Raw genomic sequence first — 8,529 nt, 5'->3', positions numbered from 1 at the left:
AAGACATGTTCTTTTCTGAAATATCTAAAATTGAGATTTGGGGATTATAGCTCTTAATTTTGCTCCTCAAATGTTTTATGTTATTTGTGAACACCCTCCCCCACAAATAATTAAGACAACAATGAGCAGAGGAGTATGGTTCACAGATGGTGAAGACAAGCTTCTGGGAGAGTTTACTTCTGAAGCATCTGTTAAGAGTCAGGTTCAATTGAGATGATGAGTGGCAACATGAAAAACCTTTGTTTTTTGGAAATCAGTTGTGTGCTCGTGTAGGAGGTAGGAATGAGCATGTTCTATTTCCCCAAGTAGAGGTTTCAAGTGTAACTGACACCAGTATAGGCAACAGATACTCCATATTCAAAGTTGGTCAAGAACCTCATCCAGAAGAGGGAGATCAGTGGAAAAGCTCAAAGCTGTTTTCCATATTTCTGAATAACAAATCTCTTAGCCACGGAATCAGTGGCACCCCAAAGGTTTTGGCTGAATTGCTGAAGGAGCTCTATTTCACTTACAAACCTCAGTGATGGGTGTGCCAAAATCACACATATCCTCTGCCTCATTCTCCCCTCGTTCCTTGAGGACACACACAGATATACCAAAAAAGGCACAGACCAAATGTTCAACTCATTAGACAAAAGCCTGGATTAAANTTGGAAATCAGTTGTGTGCTCGTGTAGGAGGTAGGAATGAGCATGTTCTATTTCCCCAAGTGGAGGTTTCAAGTGTAATTGACACCAGTATAGGCAACAGATACTCCATATTCAAAGTTGGTCAAGAACCTCATCCAGAAGAGGGAGATCAGTGGAAAAGCTCAAAGCCTTTGGAAATCAGTTGTGTGCTCGTGTAGGAGGTAGGAATGAGCATGTTCTATTTCCCCAAGTAGAGGTTTCAAGTGTAACTGACACCAGTATAGGCAACAGATACTCCATATTCAAAGTTGGTCAAGAACCTCATCCAGAAGAGGGAGATCAGTGGAAAAGCTCAAAGCTGTTTTCCATATTTCTGAATAACAAATCTCTTAGCCACGGAATCAGTGGCACCCCAAAGGTTTTGGCTGAATTGCTGAAGGAGCTCTATTTCACTTACAAACCTCAGTGATGGGTGTGCTAGAATCACACATATCCTCTGCCTCATTCTCCCCTCGTTCCTTGAGGACACACAGTGAATAACAAATCTCTTAGCCACGGAATCAGTGGCACCCCAAAGGTTTTGGCTGAATTGCTGAAGGAGCTCTATTTCACTTACAAACCTCAGTGATGGGTGTGCCAAAATCACACATATCCTCTGCCTCATTCTCCCCTCGTTCCTTGAGGACACACACAGATATACCAAAAAAGGCACAGACCAAATGTTCAACTCATTAGACAAAAGCCTGGATTAAAAACAAAATTATGATGACATAACTGTGAGTCCACTCAGCCCTGAAATGAATTGTGGAAAACTGTGCATTTTGAGAGAAAGGCTAGAGCAGCAAAAGGGACAAAGGATACTAGGAAAGTAGTCAGCCCCCTGACAGTCTGGAGAACACCCTAGTGAAGTATCCTAGCCTAGGACATAAGAAAAATATAAATCATATTGCATACCCTCCCAGAAGTTGTAATCCAGCAGTCATGACAATTTATATTTATATATTTGCATAAGCAAGCAGGAGGTAAGCACTAAATTGCATGGTGTTGATTGTGATCCAATGTAGTTGGATTGGTAGAAGGAACACTACTAAATAGATTACTAATTAGATTCCTTCATGGTGCTTCCATAATTTAAGTATATATAAAGTTGCAAGAATGTCACTAAATTGTCTTTTTACTGAAAAAACGCTCCTTAAAGTTCCCAGTAAAATTCCCAATGATCTCTATGGAATTTGAGTCTTCCCTGAAATACTCTGTAATTCGACTCCCATTCACAAAACCTTTATTGGTTTTTCTCCCATATTCAGACTACTCATGCTCAGATTCCTTTTTCTTCTTCTAAGTAATCCACCAAATATTCCTCCCCAGGACTTTTTTTTTTTTCTTAGTTCTCAACTCTTTAATTTGTACTTTTTATTCTTTGACTTCAATTATTACATGTATTTGTATATAGTGTTCGTTTCTGCCTTTGGTCCTGATATCAGTTAGTACTTTTACCTTCCAAACTACAAGAAGCAACTCTGCCTAACTTAAGAAGGAAATAAATTTGTTAAAGGATATTTTGTTAAAGACAGAATCATTGGGAGGGCTACAGAGCTTGACTTGGAGGGTAAACAGCCAGGAACAATTATTCTAATGTGCCACAGAGAATCTCATGAAAATACCACCAGGCACAGACACTGCAGCCCCACCTTCATTGAATTCATTACTGACTCTGAAAACTGACACAAGTGGCATTCTGCTGTCTCCTCAAACAACTGGAGTCTGTATCACTCTTGCTTCTTCACTTACCAGCTTCTTGTTTTCAAATGTGTTTAGAGAAGTCTGATCAGTAGAGCTTTGATCATGCATCTGAACTCTAGCTGCAAGGAAGACTAGGAAAACACTTGCCTGGCATCTTTTTGTTCCTAGATTAAGAAGCTGCCCTGTAAAATGAAAAGATACCCCCAAAATAGAAAGGGTAGTCAGTTGCAGAAAAAAAAGTCTGCTATATTTCCAGGTTTTCTAAAAAAGAGCTGCACTCTAATTCCAAATTTTTAGTTGAATATCTTAAGTTTTATCCCACTATGCACCTTAAACATGTAATATCTCTGGATAATGCATTACCTTATGCCCATTAAAATGAGTAATCATGATCTTCTCCTTACTGGTCTCTCTGCTTCTGTCACTTCTGCCTCCAAGTTATCTTACATATGAGTTTATCAGTCATATATCTGCAAGGCTAACTCTTCCCTTTCCTTTATCCACACTCACACCCTACTTTCTTAATAATACCTGCACTAACACTCGATTTAAAATTGTTGCTGATACTTCCTTTCCATACTCCTGATCCCCCTTCACCTGCTCCCCCTTTTCCCCCACATTAGCTCTTATCAGCTTCCACTAAACCACACCATTTGCTCATTTAGTATATCTGTTGTTTGTTACTCATTACTCCTTGCATGAACCTAAGTTCCATGAGAACATGGATCTTCATCTGTTTTATTAAATGATCTACTTGTAGCATCTAGAGCACTTTCCCCATGGGAGGTTTCCAATACATATTTCTTGAGTGATATATATTGAATCATCTCAGAAAAGACAAAATTAAAGTGGCACATAGGAATATTAGTTTGGCATTGGCATTTTTTTAAAAATGCAGGGCAAGATGGTACTTAGTGGGACTAAAGAATGAGTATGCAGAGACAGTTCCAGAGAAAGATATAATATAGATATAAATATATTCAAATATAAACATATATGTTTGTATATACATATATATTTACTTGTGTATATAACAGTAGCTTCAGACTGAAACCCAAAAGGCAAAGTCTAAAAGGAAAGTCAGATTGAAGACTCTTAGTTCACTGTGAGAAGACCAGTGGCACTTGGGATTAAGTTCAAGAGTCTAAAACTAGAGGCAGCATCCAGAAAAAGTGATAGAAACTTCCAGTATTACCTCAGCCAACTCTATTAATATATTCATTTTAAACCTCCAAGAATTCTACCCTTGGATTAAATCAGTGAATATAAACACTCAAATAATATCTAATAGTTCTCAAATAATATCTAATAGCTTATACAAGTAACCACCATTTTTCTTTATTATTGCCATCTTACTTTTCATTAAGACTAGATTTCCAAATTTTAGATGATATTTCCTTTTAGATTTTCTGCCACTGCTTCATATTCACTGCTAAGAAGTCAATGCCAAAAGACCAACTGCCATTGTAACAGTTTCCACTTCAATCACTGATATAAAAATACCAGAAAATCTAGAGCTAATGAAGCTGATGTTTTCTTTACAGCCTCCTTTTTCGATTTTTTAAGTAAGCCCTGTTATTTATTTCTATGTTTTTAAATAAAGACAAGGATCCTGCTATCACAATTATTCATTACTTCAATTATTTATACATTTCATCATTTATTCACTTAATCATTAAGTAAATGTTCATATATCATGTCATTAATTAGCTTATTTAGTAAAAAATAACAGAGGTACCTACTATGATCCAGGCTGCTACTAGACACTGTAGCTTCAGCTTTTCCTTTGTCTTATATTTAGTGAAACAGAAGTAAGTAACCTAAAAGTAATAATATGATTTTTGTTTATGATACATACAAAATATAATGTGGTGTGTGTGCATGTGTGTGAGTGTGCATGTAGTGGGTGATACTGTGGAAGATTACTCCAATTTTCTGAGAGTACTGAGTGTTCTGTTGCATAATTAATTTTTTATCACTATAGAATCTCTTTATGATGCCAACCAAATCTTTCTATCAAGGGAGAAACCTTTGTCTGTAGACCAGAAAAATTGAAACTTAAATAAGCTTGCTCTTAGCCAAAACACCCATCATTGCCTAAAATGGACCACATTCTCATGCAATTATAAAAATTTGAGCAATAGAGTAAAATTCTGGGGTGAAATATCATAAGAAATATTAAATTCTTTTTTAGGTAACGACCTTGAGAAAAAGGATTATGTATTTCAACATTTGTTAATGTAATCTGTTATATACTACTGAGAGAGGACAGGCTGTTTTCTGATCTGTATATATAAAACATATCTGCCTACTGCATTGTGCTTCAAGTGGTGCTAATACATTTTGTTCACTTTACTATAATATACTTCCTTTCCAGAATGGCTTTTCAAGCCCACTTATTTTCTTCTGTAGCCTGTGTTTAAAGCTGTAGATTGAGAAGTCACGCCTTCATGATTGCTCAATTTTAATCTAAAATTTAAAGTTGTGGTTCCAAGCAGTTATCACTCTTCTGCAGCCTCACTATCTGCCAGTAAACTGGGAGAAGACACAAGTTCCTGCACCAAATGGTCTTTTGCATGGCTGAATAGCTCAGCTGAGAGTATGCTGCATAAGAATTCAGGGAAAGTATATAGCATCCTTGCCCAGATTTTTTTTTTTTCCTTTTTGTCTTTTTTTTACTGACCGGCAACGGGATCGCAACCCTCGGTATTGCGCCCGCACCGTGCTCAGCCAGTGAGCGGGAACCGGTCTCCACATGGGATCCAAACCCTCGGTGGGAGTGCCGCCACGCTCCCAAGCGGCGCACTCTCCAGTGCGCCACCAGGCCAGCCCCTTGCCCAGATTTTTTTAAATGTAGACAAGCTATTGCACAGATAAAGACAAATTGACCAAACCAAAGACTGTAAGGATGACTTGGCTCTAAAATAAGTGGCTCACTTAATAAAAATTATTTGAAAACTGGACTTTAGTAAGCATAGGATACCAGTAATTTACTGATGTGCACTGAGGACAGTTATACACTGCATGTAGTATATTAATCCTTGAGTACATCCAAGGAAAAGTCATCAATGAGATCAAAGAAAATTGAAAAGAGCTAGTTCTTAAAGTATTCACTTAAATCAATTTGTGTCAACTATAATTCAAGGGAACATCTTAAGGAAAGAAGAAACAGGTTGAATAAACCCCATATGTCTCAATCAATCAATAAAATATCTTTGGGTCAAGAAATTTAAAAAAGTCTTTTAAATATCTTAATACTTTTAAACATAAGAAATATAGTAAAGCAGAGCAAAGAAAAGCCTTGGATATAGTTCCCTTTCTGTCAAGACATATTTAAAATGTACTGCACAGTATGATTAAGCAGTTAAATTTAACAGAGTATAAGTTTCTGCTCCCACAAGACAATTTTTCTTTGCTTGTATTGATTTACTAACACCTTATTGAGTGGAATGCATGTTTTGTGGGGTGTGTTTGGTAGTCTTATTGATTCCCTGAAAGCTGAGAGGATGGGAAACATAGAAAAGGTTTTTATTTTATTTTTCCATTGCAAAGCCAGTCCTGGTCAAGCTTAAAACTCAAAAGTAATCTCTGTTTATAAACTATAGGGAAACTATTTAAAAATGTTTTCCCTATGAAGCCAAAAAAAAAGCTAATTAGGCTTTAAGCTTCATTAATGGAAAGGAAGGAAGGTGATTGTCTCTTTCTGCTCTGAGTTGGTAGACCAAAACTACAAAAAAATGTATTCAAATCTGAGTGATAAACTTTAAGGAAGACTAGAGATAAATTACAAATGCATAAAGAAGAGTTTGACCAAAATACTGAAGAAACTATACACCAAGTAAATGGGAAGTCTGTGTATTTTATTGTTTTGTTTTGATTTGTTTATGCATAATTAGTGTCATTATGCATTTGGAACACTGCTATGTAGAAGAGGGATTAGATCTCGAGTTTAATCTGTAGGGAAGCTGACTTGAATCAACAGAAGAAAGAATATTTTCAGTGCTTTGAAAGATGTACTGAAAAAAAGAGAAGGTAATTTTCATAATGAGATTGCTAAAACTGGAAGGGATATATTATAGAGAGGATTCTAAAAAAAAAAAGTCTCAGATTACAATCTAAATTGTATGAACTTTAAGTTTCACCTAAACCATTACTCTGTGATATCATTAAAGCTCATGTATGTTTCCGTATGGTAGATAAATATTACTGCAAAGGCATGAACATCCTAATTTTTAAATTAGATACTCTGTGCTTTCATGAGAGAAAATAGTATTCGTAAGAGAGAATTACACCATTATTGAACATTTGTAGATTAAACAATTGAAGTAGAGAAAATAAAAAATTATTTCAATCCCTCTATTTGCACATTAGCATAGTAACATGATAATGTGTTTTCCCATTTTATGACTGTATTTCTTTTACATTATCATAAGCATTTTGTAAATATAGTGTATTTTGAATTTCATATATCAGTTTTATTTTTATATTGCCACATGGTTTAATGATGTTTTATAAATAATATTTTATAAATTTTATATACATTTGATTTTATATTTATATAAATTTCTTTTAAAAATATTTTATAAAGGTTTTATAAATATTTAATAGTTTATTATTAATTATGTCCTTATTGCTGTGTATGTAGGGTAAATTGAAAGTTTTGCATTGCAAGTAATACTGAGAACAACATTAATGCATATAGATTCCCCCATATATTGAATTACTTTTGTAGAATGGCTTCCCAGAAGTAGTTTTATTAAGTCACATGGCATGAAGAGTTTAAGACTCCTTGTATACAGTGCCAAATTGCTTTCCAAAAGTGCTATATCTTTTTACTCATCCTTCAATTTGATTTTAATTTCAGAAATGCATTGACAACCTTTCTAGTATGATTTTTATAAATGCTTTTAACACTTGAAATATGTTATTCTTCTTTCATGGTCTTTTCAAATATGACACACTGTGTATTCTTTCCACGCAAATAGGCACATCCAAAAGAAAGTATGGGATAATTATTTTTTGTAACTTACCTATCTGAAAGCTAAGTATAATACAACTGGCTTTTGACAAAATGGACACATTAATGATGACCCATTACAGCTATGATCCTATATGATGCTCTAGGTTTTGTGCTTTCTGTCAGCACCACAGTTTCCTCACAACCTCAGCCTGCTTTCTTATCTTTCCTACTTCTAAGGGATTTCCTCCTGTGTCTCCCACCTGGGAGCCATCTTTCCTTCATATCATCATATCCTTTTTTCTTGTTAAATGATCACAGAAGCAACCAACTATCAGGACAGGTTTCTTCACTGATGATGATGATAATGATAGCAACATGAAAAATAATAAATAATAATGCATGCTTAATTGTTGTTTTTCATATACCAGACACTATGTAAATAACATATGTGTTCTCAATTTTAAATTTATTTTATTTATTGAAATGTAATTGATTGTACATATCTGTGGTGTGCCAGATTGAATACCAATACCTGTGTGCAATATGTCATGTTCAAATCTGGATAATTAGTATATTCAACATTATACAATGTAATCATTTTTGTGGCCATTCACCAATATCTGGCTAATCCTCTCTCACTCTCCCCTTTCCCACCTTTGGTAACCTCAGTTCCATTCTCTCCTTTGAAAGTTCAAAATCATTCATTCTTTTTTATTTATTTGTATATTTTTTTAGCTTCCACTTATGAATGAGGACATGGTATTTCTTTCTATGCTTGACTGCTTTCACTTATCATAATTTTCTCCAGGTTCTTCCATCTGAAAATAGCAGAATTTCATTCTTTTTTATGACATAGTAGTATCCCGTTGTGTATATATACCACATTTTCCTTATACTGGCATCTGTTGATGGACATATAGTTTTTTTCCAACTCTTGGCTATTGTAAATAGAACTGTGATAAACATTGGAGTGCTAGTATTCCTTCAACATGATGATTTCCATTCCTTTGGGTATATACCCAGCAGTGGGATTGCTGGATCTTAAAGCAGTTCTTTTTGTGGTTGTCTGAGAAACCTACATACTATTTTACATAATGGCCATATTAATTTACAGTCCCACCAAAAGTGTAGAAGTGTCCTTTCTCCACATCCTTGCCAGCATTTGTTATTTGCTGTCTTTTTAATAATGGCCAGTAT

This window comes from Galeopterus variegatus, unplaced genomic scaffold, assembly GCF_000696425.1.
Source record: "Galeopterus variegatus unplaced genomic scaffold, G_variegatus-3.0.2 Scaffold1895, whole genome shotgun sequence".
In the NCBI taxonomy this organism is placed as follows: domain Eukaryota; kingdom Metazoa; phylum Chordata; class Mammalia; order Dermoptera; family Cynocephalidae; genus Galeopterus; species Galeopterus variegatus.
Note: the sequence above shows the minus strand (reverse complement) of the source record.